The sequence below is a fragment of the Pezoporus wallicus genome, unplaced genomic scaffold (assembly GCF_028554395.1).
Source record: "Pezoporus wallicus isolate ANWC-B61680 ecotype Strahan unplaced genomic scaffold, APGP_CSIRO_Pwel_v1 contig_16, whole genome shotgun sequence".
In the NCBI taxonomy this organism is placed as follows: domain Eukaryota; kingdom Metazoa; phylum Chordata; class Aves; order Psittaciformes; family Psittacidae; genus Pezoporus; species Pezoporus wallicus.
In genome coordinates, this window is record NW_026641478.1 from 1,730,132 (window position 1) to 1,748,684 (window position 18,553).

The following is an 18,553-nucleotide window of genomic DNA, read 5'->3' on the forward strand; positions in this document are numbered from 1 at the left end:
CAACTTAAATTTATTGGGACTTTTCAGTGTGACTCTAATAGGTATCAGATGTTGTGAGTGCTTTTCATCCTATATTAATTTGGGAATTCACCATTTAATACCTTCAGCATTACGAATGCCATACTTATTTGCAAATACATTTCAAAGTGTGTTTACTTGTGCTTATAATGACATTGTGCTGAGAATATTTCCCCCTCACAGGAATTTATCATATTTTGTTTGCTATTACAAACATGTTTTTTGAGCTGTTAGCCTGAAACAAATATTTAGACAAGTGAAGGAAGTAGTATTATTATTTTTCCCATTGCACATTAGTAAAATGTAAAGTACTGTGCACCTAGATTGTTATCTGTTTCTGCTGAAGCTTGTGATTATATTTTCTGGGTTTAGTTTGAAAGCTAAGACATCTGTTTATCTGGTGCATACAGAATAACTCTCATGTCTCTTCATCTCTAAAATTTTCAAAGGCTTTCATTCTGTTTTAAATCCTTTGAAGAAGAAGTAATCAAAGACAAAAATTATCAGAGGTACATTTTTGTTTTCCAAACAATGAAAATAACAACGCTCATCCTACTTCGATTTCAGGCACTTGCAATGAAACTTTAGACCTGGAGATTTGCCACACAAATCAAAAGTAACATGGGTAGCAGTGAACTCCAAAGTGCTGGCTGGATTACAGTTAATATGGGCACACACCCCCCTCCCCTGACTTCAGTTCATCATATAAATGTAAACCAGGCATTTAAATAATGAAGACCAATAAGGCAATGCAAAGACTTCAAAAAACATATCCCATCACAGCATGACAATGCATCAAAGTTTTTTTCTTCTCTTTTTTTATTTAGATAAAGAAATCAGGGAGCATAATGGTGAAATGCCTTTGTAGCACAAAAGCATTCTGAAAACAGAACATTGAACAAACAATATTTTGCCATTCAAAATGATTTTCAATTTCAGAACTTAAATTGAAGTAATATTTTTGCAAGAAGGAAACAATATATTCTTGAAAAGAAATTATCGTTGCAATTGAACTGTTTCAAGTAAGATTTTTTTTCTGTCAAGCCTATTCAAACTACAGTTTTAATTAGAACTTGAGAGGAAAAATAACAGGTCTTTCTTGAAGAATTAAAAAGTTTGCTATACATTTTTCATTCATTTGTTGCTTCTACATATACGTCTGGTATGAGCATGCTGTTTGCAATAGTCTTTGGGGAGAAGAGTGAATATATTTAAGCAAGTTAAGAAAATAGTGGGAATATGTGAACTTTTTGCAAAAATTTAAATTAATTTGTGACAGATTTGGATGCCATGGGTAAAATTGCCCACAAACCTGAAGTTCAAACATGATCATTAAAGCTTTGTCTATTATCTTTTGTTTTATTAGAGATTGCCATGATGAAGATGATAGTTAAGAGCAAATTTTGTAGTCAGTGACAGGATTCCTGCTACTCAGCTTTAGATCTTTGCACTGTAGTCATTAGCTACTTTGCCAGTCATCCTTTACAGACGATGCAGCAAAACACATTTCTAGTACACTGTTCATCTGACCCATTGTAGACTTCTGTTTTAGGATGAAATGAATTGCAGCCTAGAAGCCTGTATAAAAGGAGCTTGGATGACTTGCTTGCTGGTAGTTCACCTCTGCATTGTAGGTGTCTGTATTTGCTCAAAAGTATTTCATTCTAGTTCTGTGCATTTACTTCAGTTTTAGTGATAAGTCCTTGGTGGTTTCATATATAAGCTGTAGATTGAGCAAATGATAGAAGAAAAAAAGTAGGAAAGGAAGGAAGGAAGGGAGGGAGGGAGGGAGGGAGGGAGAGAGGGATGAAGAGAGGAAGGGAGGAAGGAAGGGAGGGAGGGAGGGAGGGAGGGAGGCAGGAAGGAAGGAAGGAAGGAAGGAAGGAAGGAAGGAAGGAAGGAAGGAAGGAAGGAAGGAAGGAAGGAAAGGAAAGAAAAAGAAAGAAAAAGAAAGAAAGAGAAAGAAAGAGACAGAAAGAAAAAGAAAGAAAGAAAGAAAGAAAGAAAGAAAGAAAGAAAGAAAGAAAGAAAGAAAGAAAGAAAGAAAGAAAGAAAGAAAGAAAGAAAGAAAGAAAGAAAAAGAAAGAGAAAGAAAGAAAAAAAGAAAGAAAGGAAAGAAAGAAAGAAAGAAAAAAGAAAGAAAGAAAGAAAAAAGAAAGGAAAGAAAGAGAAAGAAAAAAAGAAAGGAAAGAAAGAAAGAGAAGAGTTATTAACTTAAATGTTCTTGAACTGAGCATAGTCTTCACCTTAAAGAAACATTCCTCATTGCACTCATCAGTATTTTACATCTGCTCAGACACTGGGATTAGGTTGAGGACATATTGGAAGAAAAGAAAGGAAATAATACAGTATTGTTTTGATCCTCAGGGTTCACTCCGGAGTGCACAGGAAACAGCACACAAGGTCACAGTCCTACAACTTCAACTTTCTTTATGAACTTTCAGTTGTAGCCACAATGACATGTTATGGGAATCTCATTGTTGCTGTGCCAAGACGGTGCAACCTTGTCATACCTCTCATCACTTTGTGTACCAGTAAAAATGGCATGCGAATTCTATCCTTTTCTATTTATCAGTAGGAGATAACTGAAGCTAATACAAACTGTGCTGGATGGTAGAGAGGAACATTCAAAGATGCCAAGATATTTGAACTGGGAGGTCTGCTTGGTTCATTATTGATGTGCAGTACATACATACCTATTACAGAGAAGGAAAAAACCGATGTGCCACTAGAAGTGTCTAGGAAACTGTACTCCATCATTTTTTTGATAATATTATTTTCCCTCATCTTTAAATTTTCCTATTAAATGAGCATAGTTTGATTACATCAGTAAGGATCAAAATAAGCTTGGGCAAAAGCAAGTTTCAATTCATTTAATTTGCCCCTAAAAGAACAAAAAACAAGGATAATGAGAGAGAAAGGAAGACATGGGATTTTTTTCTCCTCTTAATCATCTGAAATAAGCTTGTTGTTCTCCCTTGTTTTAAAATGCTCAGTGCTCTCATAATACATTTTTAATATTTCAATTCACTTTACATGAGTTTGATTAGACTGCTAAGAACTGCATTAAGTGTTGAAAGTGGTAATTTTCCTCCATGTTATCCTAGGACCACATCTTTGCTACCCATAAATCGCAGTGCTGGTTCTCAATCTTGTTGAGTCAGGGCTAACTCAAAGCCCTGTGGGTGACTAGAACTGTGCTTTACCAAGGCTTTGAGATGATCTCAAGCCTCTGCTGAAAGTGAAAATTCCCTCAACACTTCCTCTGCCTGCATATTCTGCCCCCCCGCCGCCCATTAACATTTACACAAAACGATCTGATCCAACTAAAAAGTTTGAATATTTGGGAGGCTGGGTGTTGGGTCAGTTCTCTGATATAGATTACAAGGCAACCATATGATCTCATGTGCTGGCACAAGGGGAAAGGTGGGAACAGACAGCTGGAGTGGGGATGATGGAGGGATCACCTCCTTGAGCAGCATTTTGTACTTAAGTTACATTAAAGCGTTCATGAAAGCACAGCCTAATTTGATTCATATTTCCAAAGTCCTCAGTGTTTCCAAGATAGATGAGCAACTGTCACACTCTCTGACTCTCACTTCTACCTCCCTCCCCACCATCTGGGAACAACCTCAAGATGCTGTCGTCACAGCAGTGAAAGAGCCCTCAAAAGCATATTTGCCTGTCAGCTGGGTAGTTGACTTCAATTAGAAGTGTGAGGAGTTTTGTCCTCTAGGTCACAGGTAGATCTTTTATAGCCAGATTGGGTTGGCTAACAAATCTATTTGCATCCTGGGCCTTTACCTGCATGATTTGCTTTTTGGGAAGAGAAGTAACAGTAGGGTCAGCTATCTGTCTCTTATAACCTTGTTCTAAATGGGAAATATAGAATTAAAGTAAAAAACAAAGCAATTATTATGAAAAAACTTGAGATGTTCAAGTTACAGTTACAAAAAATAAGAAATGGAAACGGTGAGGGAAATCAAAAATAAACACAGAAAGAAAGCAAAGAAAACCAAATACACATAATTTTTACTATACTTGCATAGTGAAAATTGTGTCATGAAATACCCAAACGATATTGGTAGCCCTTCAGCCTGGAATGGACAGATGTTCTTTTAAAACCCATGGATAACTGTATCTTAACCAATTCATTTCAGTGTTAACTTCAAAAATACTGAAACTTTATATGTATTTGAATACTGAAATCCTATCTGCTATAAACCAATATGCTAGTCAGTATTCGAGAGAGAAAGGAAAAAAACCCCACAACTGATGCCTTTGTTGAATGCCAGTTTAAAATGGTATCTGGTTAATTCGCCCTTTTTTTTTTTTCCACTGAAAAGAATCATTTTGCACTTTTGCTTTCAGCAGGTCTTGCTGCCTCCTCTGCCCCAGGCATTTGCTCCCTGCTCCACCTGGAACAATATCCCAGTGCTCATGTACAAATCACTGACCCAAATACCAAGTCAGCTGTGTTTGACCACTCTTTGAGGAATAGAATACCTGGGACTGTGATGTCAGGAGAAAGATAATTTTTAAATAATTAAACCCAATAGTGGCTGTATTTAGAAGCTAACAAGTAATATCTAAAATAGATTTTGGACCCTGCGCTTGAAAGTATCTTTAAGTGCAATCTATCCTGTCTGTTACTCCTTTGCCATTCCTGTATGAACCCTCTCAGAAGAAGGGAATGTCTGATTTGTTTAACTGGCCCTCAGTGCTGATCATTCAGTGTTATTAAAATGCCCTGTAACAGGAAATGGGTGTCAGCAGCAGGCTTTCCTGAAATGCTGCTGAACACTGAGCTGCATGTGAAGATGAGAAAAAGGCATTTTCAGCAATGGACTTGCACATATATGCGGTTATATCCCATTTTGAAGCAGGCACATGAAAATGGAAGAAGGAATTCAAGTGTCTAATGTCTCTGGTGTCATTTTATATGCTCCAGGCTACCTATATTAGGAGGCAGTGAAAATCAAGAGAAGTACTCTCACAGTGCTTGGTGTCCGAGACCTAGTGTCCACACTACACACATCTCACATTATTTCACTTTGGGCTGTCTCTAGCCTGGTCCCAGAGGATGAATGTTCACTTGATGTGCTCACACAGATAACATCTCCCAGATCATTTTCATCCCCCAAAAGTCCAATTCATGTGCTCTAGCACGACTTCGTGATGGTAACCACAGGCTAGAAGGGGGACCAGGAGATTTGTTTCAGAAATGCACTCCTGACCCAAACACCCTCAGGGTATCTAAGGCATTTAGACAGGCAGATAGGTCAGAGACTGTGGAAGAGCTGCACCTTTCTAAAGGAACATTTAGAGGATAAGCAAGACACTCTATCATGTCTACAATAGCAGTAAACGCCCCTGCTATTCCCTAAAGGCAGAGGGAATTGGATGAATATATTTGATGGCAAAATTAAAGCAAATCTGAGCCCTGTGAGTATGCTGCGCAAAACAAACAATCTCCTTAACGTTCTTGTCTGTGAAAGCAGAAATCCATGACAATAAATGAGGTATTTATATATATTTGCACGGAATCTTTTTCTTTTCTCTTCTCTGTTTGTATAAGCCTATGAACCTCTGAGAGTTATCTGTATTTATCTGCCTGAGTCCTCCCATTTGGTTTTGTATCTCTTCAGTTGTATCTTCTCTTTATTTCCAGAAGTCCACATGGCAGCTTTCCAATTGTATTTATCCACTCCACCTAATTGAGTCACATAAATGCAAGTAATTTGAAGCATTATTGTCAGAGATTTCTGTTTGCCTCTTTAATTAAGCAGTTGTTCACAGGTGCATACAGTTACAACAAAATTAATTGATAGCTTTATATTGCAGTTCTTGAGTCTGCTGCCATTTGGTGTTTGCAAACAGGGCCATTAGGAACAGTATGTCTTATCTTGTTCGTAGGGAATATTTCTCATTTTGCTTCAGAAAAGGTTAGGACAGATTGACCTATATATTGGAAAATCTATCCAAGCAGTAAAGGTAATTTTCTTAAGAAGGAAATAGAGCATATATTTGTTTATGGAATAGTTTATTACCAATGGGAAGATCTGCAACCCTGCTTTATTCTTCTGCATCCATCGCAAATACCTTTAACGTCAAAAATCATTGCTAGCAGAAGCTGTTGGCTTCTTGTTGAAATTATGGACACTTCATTTATTTTTGTCAGGGACTTCAGGACTACAACCATACACAATTATTACAGGAATATTAATAAAATTTCAATTAAAAAATCAATTTTTCTGGTTAAACTGAAAATAGCACACAGAAATGGATTTCAGCAACAACCTGGAAAAACCTTAGAAGTGTAAGCAGATAAATCTGATTTCATCCCAAATGACTGTGTGCCTAACTTCAGGATACTGGTAGTCTAAATGGAAAAAGATAGGCATAATCCAGAGGGCAATTCAGCTGACCTGAAGTTGGAATTTCCTCCTAGAGATGACTACTGCTTTTTCTTTATCTATATGTTGTAGATCAAGTTATGTGGAATGATTTTGGCTACAGGAATGTTTTTATAACATATAGTATTCCTGAAATATCTGTATTTTCTATTTTCTATGAAGAAGATCTATCAAGACCAAAATACATGTTCAATTTGCTAGGCAACTACCCTTGTTTGATGTGAATAAGAAAATAGATTAAAATCTGGCTCTCTGTTTAAACTCTTCTTGGCATGATTTCTATTCTCTGCTACAAAAATTAGAGGAATAAAATAGGAATAAATAAATAGAAAATAATTTACCTAAAATAACTGAGATGAGAGCAATAAAAGTTATATGTTTTCTTTTACATTTAGTTAACCGCAAACTTTGGCCATATGCATAGACTGTACCAGTGACAGCATTGTCCTAAAATTATTTAGTATATTAATAATTTCCTACAGAGCAATCTCTTCTTAGCAGAGTCAAATACAAATTTATGCCATCTAGAAACAGAGAAGAAAGTTCACACTTAAATGAAAACAAACTGTGTTCTGTGACTCAAAGGAGATTTAGGGATTACAGAGTAAGCCCAACCAATTTCTGTATGAAATTTAACAAGAGCAAGCGCTGGAACCTGGAATTATTATATGTCCTGGTTATACATACAAACTGAGGGACAAGAGCCTGCAGAACAGCCCTGCAGAGGGATCTGGGGGTAGAGTTGAAGGCAAGTTGAGAATATGAGTCAACAGTGTGCCCTGGCAGCTGAAAGGGCCAGCTGTGTCCTGGGGTATATCAAGCACAGCATAACTAGCTGCTTGAAGGAAATAACTGCCCCACCCTAGACTGCACTGATGCAGCCCCACCTCCAGTACTGTGTGCAGTTTGAGTGCCGCAATGTAAGGACATCAAACTCTTGGAGCGTGTCCAGAGGAAGGATGATGAAGATGGTCAGAAGTCTCAAAGACAAGACTTACAAGGAGCAGCTGTTGTTGTGCCTGGGTTATAAGACAATAGCTAGAAGCACAGATGAACCTCTTGTACTCCATATTGCAACAAAACCCAGGAAGACCTATAACTTTCTGAAGGAACATTTATAGGCTAGGCAAGATATTCTATCATGTCTACAATAGCAATAAATGCCCCTGCTACACCCTAAAGGCAGAGGGAATTGGATGAATATATTTGATGGCAGGTTGGAGAGCAGTAATGACAGTTGGTGTCCCTCAGGGATCGGTGTTGGGACCGGTCTTGTTCAACATCTTTGTCGCTGACATGGACAGTGGGATTGAGTGCGCCCTCAGCAAGTTTGCTGATGACACCAAGCTGTGTGGTTCGGTTGATACTCTGGATGGAAGGAATGTCATCCAGAGGGACCTCGACACGCTTGTGAGGTGGGCTGATGCCAACCTCATGAAGTTTAACCATGCCAAGTGCAAGGTCCTACACCTGGGTCGGAGCAATCCCAGGCACAGCTACAGGTTGGGCAGAGAAGAGATTCAGAGCAGCCCTGCGGAGAAGGACTTGGGGGTGTTGGTTGATGAGAAAATGAACATGAGCCGGCTTCAGTGTGCGCTTGCAGCCCAAAAAGCCAACCGTATCCTGGGCTGCATCAAGAGAAGTGTGACCAGCAGGTCGAAGGAGGTGATCCTGCCCCTCTACTCTGCTCTCATGAAACCTCACTTGGAGTATTGTGTGCAGTTCTGGTGTCCTCAATATAAAAAGGACATGGAACTGTTGGAACAAGTCCAGAGGAGGGCCACGAGGATGATCAGGGGGCTGGAGCACCTCCTGTATGAAGAAAGGCTGAGAAAGTTGGGGCTGTTCAGCCTGGAGAAGAGAAGGCTGCGTGGAGACCTCATAGCAGCCTTCCAGTATCTGAAGGGGGTCTATGGGGATGGACTCTTCATTAGGGACTGTAGTGACAGGACAAGGGGTAATGGGTTAAAACTTAAACAGAGGAAGCTTAGATTGGATATAAGGAAGAAATTCTTTCCTATGAGGGTGGTGAGGCACTGGAATGGGTTGCCCAGAGAAGTTGTGAATGCTCCATCCCTGGCAATGTTCAAGGCCAGGTTGGACAGAGTGTTTGGTGAGATGGTTTAGTGTGAAGTGTCCCTGCCCATGTCAGGGGGCTTGGAACTTGATCTTAAGGTCCTTTCCTACCCTAATTATTCTATGATTCTATGTGCACTATGAGCAGCCATAGTTTAGGGTCATGAGGCAGTACCTCCCAGCTCTAGGATAGAAGATGTTGTGAGCTTCATATGAGCATGCAATCCCCAAATATTCCATCAGGGGGTGCTGAAAAGGAAGTGACAATCTTTTGGCTGCATTAGATAAAAATGAAATAGAGGGATATGATGTCTAGTTTTGTAGTCACACTTTACAGTTGAACTAGCAATCTGAGAGAAGTTCTGCAGGGATATACAAAAGGGATAAGTTGAACAGTGAAATTACTACCCGAGTGGTTGACCAAAAACCTGTGGTTTTAGTATTCTGGATATTGGGCATTTACAACAGTTGAGCTGTGAGTATATTATGAGTGAACATGCAGGTAATTGAGTAGAATATGGGAGATGGCATGATTTTTAAATACAACTGTAAAACTATCTATATCATTGTTCTTTCTCCATAAGATGAACCTGAACACTGGTGCTCATCATTTAGTTGGGACATCCTTTAGAGGTTATCAAGGTTATCAAGCTTTGTCTTTTAAAATCATTGTATGTGTCTACACACCCCTAGACACTTATGCAGAAGTGCATATATTTAATGTGGTCTAAGGTGTGAAGTAGAAGAAACCCATGCAAAAGTAAATGCTGTTGGTGTTCTCTCTCTTGAACTTTTACATAGCATCTATTATTGCCACATATATGGACATCTGGCAGAGCTGGGCAATAAAACTGGGGAAGCAGTCTTTATCAAGAGAAAAATCTGCTCGAATTTGTTATTGTAATCATTGAATAGGACATTATGAATGTTTTCTCTTCTGTTATTACACTTAGATTTGTTCTTTCAGTGGGCAAAGACAATTTTCTGGGTGCAAATACAACAGCACATTCCATAATTTTCTTCCCACTTTTTAGAAAATTTATTTAAATCCATTGCAAATTATAAAGATTTGCAAATTGTAAAGATTTGCAAATCACCCTGTGGCAAATGATCATTCTGAGCTCATTTATAGAGCTGCTTCTATTGACGAGGAGGAAGCTGCAGCTCTGAAATGGAGCATTGCAAAAGTGTATTTACTGTATCTCTGAATTTGTGTTAGTTTTACTCAGATTAGGCATAAAAATATTTTTTTTTAACTGCCAGCAATGAAAACCTGGTACTGGGATCTGAAAGTCACTGCCAAGAGTAAAGTTTTCTCAAGCCAAATTATTACAATTGAGTAGACACCTTGTCTCCAGTGAGGCTGTGAAGGTGCAAATAAGGACAGCACTTGGCATTCCAATGGGAAACTTGAAGATAGAATAGCTTTGCTGATGACATACGAGACTGACTAGAATCCAGCTTACTCCCCCAGAGCTGTTTTGCTCACCAGGGTCTGGTGAGCAAAAAAAAAGGAGTTGCGAATCAAAGGCAAAACATACAATTGTTCCTGAAGCAAACATACATGGCTCACAGGGAACCTATCAGTTGAGAAAGAGGCTGCCTTTTTTTAAGTGACTTTAAACAGATGTTATGTGACATGGTCTAGCATTTGCAACCAAACTAAACAGAAAATTAAATATGAGCAGCCACATAAAACAAAGCAGTAGGAAATTTACGGAGCTGGTGAGTCACAATCAGGAGTTAACTTGCAGACTAATGGTAACTTCCTAACTTGCTTAGGCACCTGTGCAGCTTTTGGGTCAGGATTCAGACACTTCACATGGGACTTAGCTGGTTGAGCATGCTAGCTCTGTGAATCCCAGTTTAGGTGCCTATCTCCTTTGGATACCTAAATCAACCTCATAAAATTTTCCCTTAGGCCTTTCAGTCGCTGCCTTTTGTTCTTTCCTGTTCCAGATGTTTTTACCTGAGACCGTATTGTAGTCTTCCAGGAACCATTTTCCCTTTGTTACTACTCCAATTAGTACAGTTCCACCTGAGCTTATTCCATGTTCTGAGAAAAAAAAAACACCTGCAGCATCTCAAGGGCCATGACACTGGGAAATGCATGATGGTGGTTGGTTTTAGTGGCAACAACTGAGTAGCAAGAATTTGTTTCTAGATGGAGCTGGGATAAAAAAAAATAAAATTGAATTACTGTCCTGTTTAAAGCCCAGTGCTGCAGTCAATATTGGCCATGCAAAATGGGCTCATCACTTGTAGAATGAGGTACAGCAAGAAATAAATTATGGTCAGCTTCCCCAGGGAGGTACAGAATCGAGTGCAGGGGTGAAAAGATTTATTTTTAATCAAGTGGATAATCCTCTTCACTGTGCAATGGGAATTACCTCAGGTATAAACATTAACCATTGTAACTATTAAACATGAGGGGATATTAGATTAATTATTATGTGGATGTGAAATAAACTGCTGCAGCTTTTGCAGTATGTAAAAACAGTGAGAGTCTAGCTCAATACACAGAAAGATACTTTGATTTAGTGATCATGTGATTTAGTGATGATAGGTACAAATTCAAGGCGTATGATATTGAATCATGTTGAATAATACCCACTTGTTCCATTTAACAATATTTAATACAGTGATTGGAAATTCCACAGCAGGCAAAGGGAGCTGGCTAACACTTCATACTGATTTTCATTAAGGTTTGGCTACCTAACTCCTCTGGATTAATTTGAGAATACAAATACTATTGTTATGTTTTTATTAGTGATAACTATGTAAAATTACTGAACATTTTTATTTCAATAAAGGTGTTGGGTTTTTTTTTTCCCTTTTTTTTTTTTTCAATTAGAATCACTGGGAACAAATACTAATTTTATGAAAATTTAACATAGAGATAAAGATATAATTATGAAATCATCCTTCACCACTTGCAATACATTATTCTTCTTATTATTTTTTCTTACTTTAGAGAAATAGTCATTCTTTGCCTTATAATTTCTATTTTCCTTGTGGCTATACTTAAGGTTTTCAGTCATCTAATTTAAAATACTGTTGTTGACCAAAGACTGATATTTGGGTAACTTTTACAATGATACAATAATTTTAATAGCTTTTAAAAAAACTTACTACTTTAGTAATAAAATACTTTAATAAACAGCTTTGAACCTAAGCACAGAAACCCTGTGAAATTTTTAGATTGGGTTCAGTGAATACTTCTAAGATGATACTTTAATTTTATTTAGAACACCAGCACTTCTCAAGAACAATAGTTTTAAAACACACACCTATGTTAACGCTGCAAAATCACCACAGTACATGTTGAAGTGACATCTCTGTGTTACAAGTTAGGGTAGATTATACGTAATGCTTCATTGAATTTAGTTGCTGTATTCTGGAACAAAATCCTGTTTTTCCACCATGGCTATCAACTGTCTTTCATGGGAGTCCCACAAAATGTAAAGAGAACGGGACATCCTTCATACACAGTTTAAGCATATTTTAGGAATGTATAAATATTATTTTGCGTCTATAGATAGCTTTAGATTAAGGTTAGTATTGTTGAAATATTTATATCTGCTTTTCTTCCCACTGTGATGTTTATCACCTAATAAAAATGCTCAAGGAAAGATGTTTAATTTGCTCAGTTGCATGTTGCATCCTATTTTGTATTAAATGGCACAATGTCCCAAGTGGGCTGCCATACTGTCAGATACATTATTTATACATAACATTACTGGTTAATCAATGAACAAAAACGCAGGAGCTTTTTTTCCCCCTTTTTCCATGACATCTTTAAAGCTGCAGTAGAGAAGAACAATTTTGCAATATATTATACTGTTACTCACTTTTGAAAATAGCTGCAGGAGTTTTCTGGCATGGTTTGCACCATGCATCTGATTAAATTGAATGTGATTGTTAGACAAATGTAGTAACGATTTGTGCGGTGCAGAAGAGTAATATAGTTAACTATGTAAGCTATTCTTTCCAGTTAAAAGTGAGCAAAATGTATTCCAGCAAATGTTTCTAACAGAAGATTTCTGTTTTAAAATCTGACCTGAAAATTGAATAGCCCATCACAATTTTTCACGTGTGTCTACAGGAGAGACGGAATTTTAAAAGTCACTTGACTGTTCAGCAATCTTAGAAGTTCACTTTTGCGTTAAATGGGAAATGAAATTTATAAGTGAAAAAAGAACTGAAATATGAAAATAAATGTGTGCAAACAAGAGAAATGCAGCTGTACCGTGTCACAGAACTGCAAGGGATTTTTGTTTGTACTTCAGCTTATTCTGTTGTATTTTGTTCATAGAGGTTTCAGATCAATACAAAATATTCACCTCTGTTCCAGTGATTGAATATGAATACATTATGTGCATACAAAAATAGTGATAATCTATGTTGATACAATAGTTCATTTTGCATTAGTGTCCTAGATGGGACAATGTTAAGAAGCAATTTAAATGAAATTCATTTAAATGTCAGCTCTCATGCTTGCGATTTTTCTATAATTGGTTATTTAATTAAAATAATTCTCATAGTCATTAATTTAGACTAAAACTTGCTGTGCACTGACATGTTTTAATTACATGGTATTAACAAAATTGATATGCTTTAAAAAAGCATGGTTAAATTTTAAACAAGAATAAATTAGAAATCTCATAGATCATCCTACTTAGAGTATTTATGAGAAAAAGTCAGTCATTAAAAATGTTTATTATAAACAAAGTCCCAACATTATTGTTCATGCATCATATTTGGTTCCTGTTCACTGTAAGGAGACTTTTATGTTAACACAGCACCTCCATCTTCAAATTCCTTTAACCAACACACAATAAATAAGGTAATGAACCAAATTAAATATTAATAGGAATCCACATAAACCACAGAAGACAGACATAGAACTGACGTTTGAATTATACTATACCTTTGATATCATTAGGACAACATATTAATGAAGTTTTAAAGTGTTGAATCTTTATCTACTGTTCATGAAGACAAAAAACATTATATGAGCCTCCTTGTAAGATGCAGATAAGGAATGAAAAAAAAAGAAAATATTCTAGTAAAACTATCTGAGCAGGATAGAAGAACCAAAGTCTTAGGCACTGATCCTGCAAAGTAACGCATAAGCAAGGACACACATGCCCTTATGAAGAACCCTGAAGTCAAAGGAAGTACTTTCATAAACAAAGTAGGTACTTTGTTTTCAGGACTGGGCTTATATTCGAGAGTGTGAGAATCAGAATTTTATTTCATTGTCTATTAATTAGACTAGCTCTATGTTACTTTGACCTTTTAAATATTCTATTATTTAATTGGCTGATCAGTCTACCTCAGCCTATGACTGCCAGTCATTCTGCATAATATACTTCTGGTCTTTATTTCTATGTGTGCAGGATCAGACTCTTAGGAATGTGAAAAAATGATTTTATTGTGAGTGGCAGGGGCCAAAAAGGACACATACAGACATGTAGACTTTGTTTAATTCCACAGAAAAGATAGCTTATTGGTGTTGCTTTTTCTGCAGCCAACACATGAAGAATATTATACCTCTCCCAGGCTCTTCTCTTTTAAACCCTCAAATTCAACACTACACAACCCAGAGTTTAAAATGCTGCTCAAGACTGAGACCTTAGCAGACTAAGCATGTGGACTATGCTCCATCTCCTCTTACAGTCTGAGGACTGGATTTATGTCTAGATGTCTAGATGTGAGGTAATGATTGTAGGCTCCTTATGGAGTGGAAAGCAATAGAACAGAACATCTTTTTCCAAAGGAGACTCTGTATTTGGTTAGATGAGCTGTGCTCTAAAACTGACTGTAGCTCTCCATTTACTATATAGAAAAGCTAAGACTAGGTCAGAGATTTAATATTCAGGTAACTGAATTCCACCCATTCTGTCCAGGTAGATCTGTGTGCTTTATCTCTAATCTTTTTGTTTGGTTCTGACGTATGCATTGTATATGATGCCTTGATTTTGCTTTCTATTTTGTAAATATCCACAGTCTGCAATAATGTAACTTTCATGCGCCTCACAGTCTTTAAAATCTTTATTCTTCATACCTGTGTGAAGAAGGGAAGACCTGCTATTTCTGCTAGATAACAGAAAAAACAAGATAGCACAGGAAGTCTGTAGCAGAGCTGGGAACAAAGCCTAGCTTTAGTTAACCTCCACTTAAGCTCTGGTGACCCATACTTTGTAGTTTCTCCAGTATATCTTCCTTTCCGCTTTGCTGCTGTACTGACATTACTGACATAATTACTGACTGTACTGAGTAGTAGCACAATTGTCTTACCTTGTGAGCTGATGGGGATCCAGACTTCTCAGTCAGAGTATCTTATCCTACAGCTGTTGCAATGAGGTTTTCTGCCGAATACCTCTTCATATCAAATTAAAGTGCGAATGTAGAATGTGTTAGTTAAAATTAATGAGCACTATTCACACCATCAGCAAAAAATAGCAGACTAACTTATAGTACGCCAGAAGTCTGAATGTTGGTATATATCATGATACTTTTTAGTCAATTGTATTGCAACTTCCAACATATAAAAATGCAAAGTTGACTTTACTGCTGTTTTCTTCATGGAACATATCAGCTATCAAGGTTATACTAGTATCTCTCATAATCAGATTTTCATTTCAAGCTGTCAGTGTACTTTTTGAACTGTAAGTAATTCATATTTACATTGTAGAAAATGTGGAAGGAGAAAATATAAGCTGGAATGAATTCAGTAACATATTATCATCTCTCTTTAACAGTGAAGTTCATAGGTTATAGGATCCAGGTGTGTACTTATTAGCTCATCTCCACAATAAATGAAGCTTGTGACAGAAAATTTTACTGCTGTTGGAGCTGGACCTCATTTACCCTCAGACTTCTTTCCAGGACTTCTGCAATGTAAAAGTATCTTCAAGTGTATGTGAATACATATAACTTATTGATAGCCTCCCTAGAAGATTTCCATCAGAGAAATCATCAAGAGAGACAATAGCACACTTTCAGTTTAAAATCTATATGTAACTTTAGCAGTGAAGTGTGCAATTCAAGCCTAATAAGAACTCTTGTGTCAGTCTTTTTGCTTAGTACATTCCTTCAATTGAGAATATTCAGAAGTCAACTTGAAGAATAAAGGGTGGCCACTTTCCATAAGAACTGCTGTTCTATAAATAAAACATCTCTTTCTAGGTCCCCTATATGCTTAAATTTTTCCTATTGTTCCAGTATCATTAGGCTTTCAGACTGACCAGGAGAAATCACATCAGCTAGCACTCTTATCCCAGCAAAGAACGTTTTTTAGATTTCCTGAGGCTTGCTGTTACTCACAACTGGTTGTTGTGGTTTAACCCCAGCTAGCAATTAAGCCCCGCAGCTGCTCTCTCACTTCCCCCTGCCTCCCCAGAGGGACAGGGGAAAGAATCAGAGGAGCACAAGTCAGAAAACTCATGGACTGAGATAAAGACAGTTTTATAAGTAAAGCAAAAACCACACCAACAAGCAAAGCAAAACAAGAAATACATTCACCACAATACAAAGCTGCAGCACTTACACTCTAACTTGTATGTAGTATCACAGTTGTGCGTTAGACCTATCTGGTCTTAGCAATTTGTTCCTAAGATGACATGAAAAGCTGGCTTTCTGGGAGTTGTCTCACACACACACACACACACACACACACACACACACACACACACACACACACACACAAGGAAAAAAGAAGGCATATCTTTGAGCATTTGAAAATATGTGCAGTCAGATAGCTTAGAGAAGTAAAGGCTAAATCTCATTTATCATCTCTTTTTAATTCTTTACAGAAGCTTAAGGATGGGATTTAACTTTAGACTAAGCTCCTCTATGAGAAATAAGTGTGTTTATGTTCTCCTAATGGTCAGTGGAAAATTGGGCAACACAGTCCAGCAAGACTAGAGAGCTCTTCATCTTTCCTTGAAGATGACACCTACGTTTGGGCTCTCTAAACTCTGGTATCAAATGAATGTCAGTGGTTCAAATTAGAGCTCAGACACAAAGGCTGGCATTCGAGTACCTTAACATAGGTGTCTGGTGCCATTCAAGGTGTCCTAAGGTACGTATCCCCCATGGCCATCCCAGTAGGTGTGAATTGCTTATTGGCCTTGTGTCACAACTGCCGGGCTTGTATGGAATCTCAACTAGTACTAGATGCCTGTGTTTAGGCTACTGAGTCCATTATACATGTCTCATACATGAAGACCCACCTATCTGAGCTTAAATTTAGTTACCTATGACCAGTATCACATCTAAACTCAAATATATATATTTTTACTTGATTTAAGCACAGGTGAAGTTTTTTACACAGAGACTGAAGGGAATTTCATGTGCTGTTAACAATAAAACAATTAACAAAAACCTAACATTGATAATTAACATAAAGCTACAAAACCTTATTTTTGGTTGTTTTTTTTCTTATTTTTTTCTTTCTCTGTATATCTTATCACACTGTCTATATAACCATGTGCTAAATAAGATCCATTATTTTTCAGACTGTAGCCTATGGAGATGCTAAACACACTGGTGTATTTTAAGAAATGCATAAATGTAAAGATATGTGATATCACAAATCTTGTAATCCCATAACAATTTGTTGATGTGTTGCCAACGAATCTGTTTCAATTTCAGATTCAGAACTGATGTTTTCTCTTGGAAGCTGATCACCGCTAAAAAAATGTGTTAGCCCCACTTCAAGCTTCGTGCTGAAAAGAATTCAGAAATAGCCCTGGGAACATTTAGTATTTCCTTGAAAAAGCTGTGGATTGTCATTAACTGACAAACAGTTTGCTGCCAAGTTCTTGCAAGAATTGTATTTGTTGTCTGATGCCAAACAGCCTCTTTAAATGCTAATGAACAAAGTATGGCATGCATTCTGTTCTTGATGGATTATGCCTATACCTTCTGTGGTCAACAGAAGGGGAATTCCCGGCCCATATGATTTCCATTCTGGCATGCTACTCTTTTCTCTGCTTACAAGGCAGTAAGCACTCAAATAGATTAGTCAATCTTATTTTTAAATTAAGTATAGCCTCCTCACCCTCACTCACATGCATAAAATCTGTAGGAACTATGCCAGGCTGCCTACGCACTGTATGTGTTTTGTTTTCGTTAGAGGATTAAGCTCCTGACTTTAATATCAGTGATGCTTGCTGTATACTGATATGCCTTTTAAATTCAAACATGAATGTTTCATAAACAGCTGATTTACATGTTTGTCTTTACCTCTTTGGAGACAGATTTAAGGAGTTACATTTTTAAATTGTCTTCCTTAGTGGTTGTCATAATTTCCTGTTACTGAAAGAGCTGGCTTGATACAGAAATACATTAAACAACTGTATCCCACTACCATGTGTACATGTAGTTTTATAGCCAGTAGGAGGTCCAGATTTGTATATATCAATACTTTTGATTACACCCTCAAGTCCAACTTTCCGAGAAGCATAAATTGTGCAGCAAATGGCAAGCTCAGGAGTTGTACACCAAAAAAAAATTGTGTGTGATGTGATATTTTAATTTGTTTTAATTGTCATTCAGTAACTGGTATTAGTCAGATGATCCTCTCCTACTAATTTGTGATCTGCTGAAAAGGAAGGAAAAGTTGTTCTAGGGCAACAGCAAGCTGCAAGCTACAGGGATAATACAACCCATCTTTAGTCAAGATGCACAACTAAAAGATTAATTATGTTATTAATAAAAACAAAGAATCATAAAAGGTGATAGGAAAAAATACAGGAACATATTTATCAAAACACAAGGGGAAAGTTTTCATTTTATGTGAGTTGCAATTAATTTCTCCAAAACTTACAATTGAAACTGAGCCTGCAGTGAATCCCCACCTGGATCCCACCAACTTAACTGGTGCAAATACAGAACAGAAGAACACTCCTGTTTCTTTTCTTCATGCAACTTTACAAATAGATTTGCTAACTAACATGAAACAAAAATTTAATTACTTCATTCAGGAAAGCTGAGCTTTCAATAAAATTTGAGTTTATAGTCCTTCTATCTAC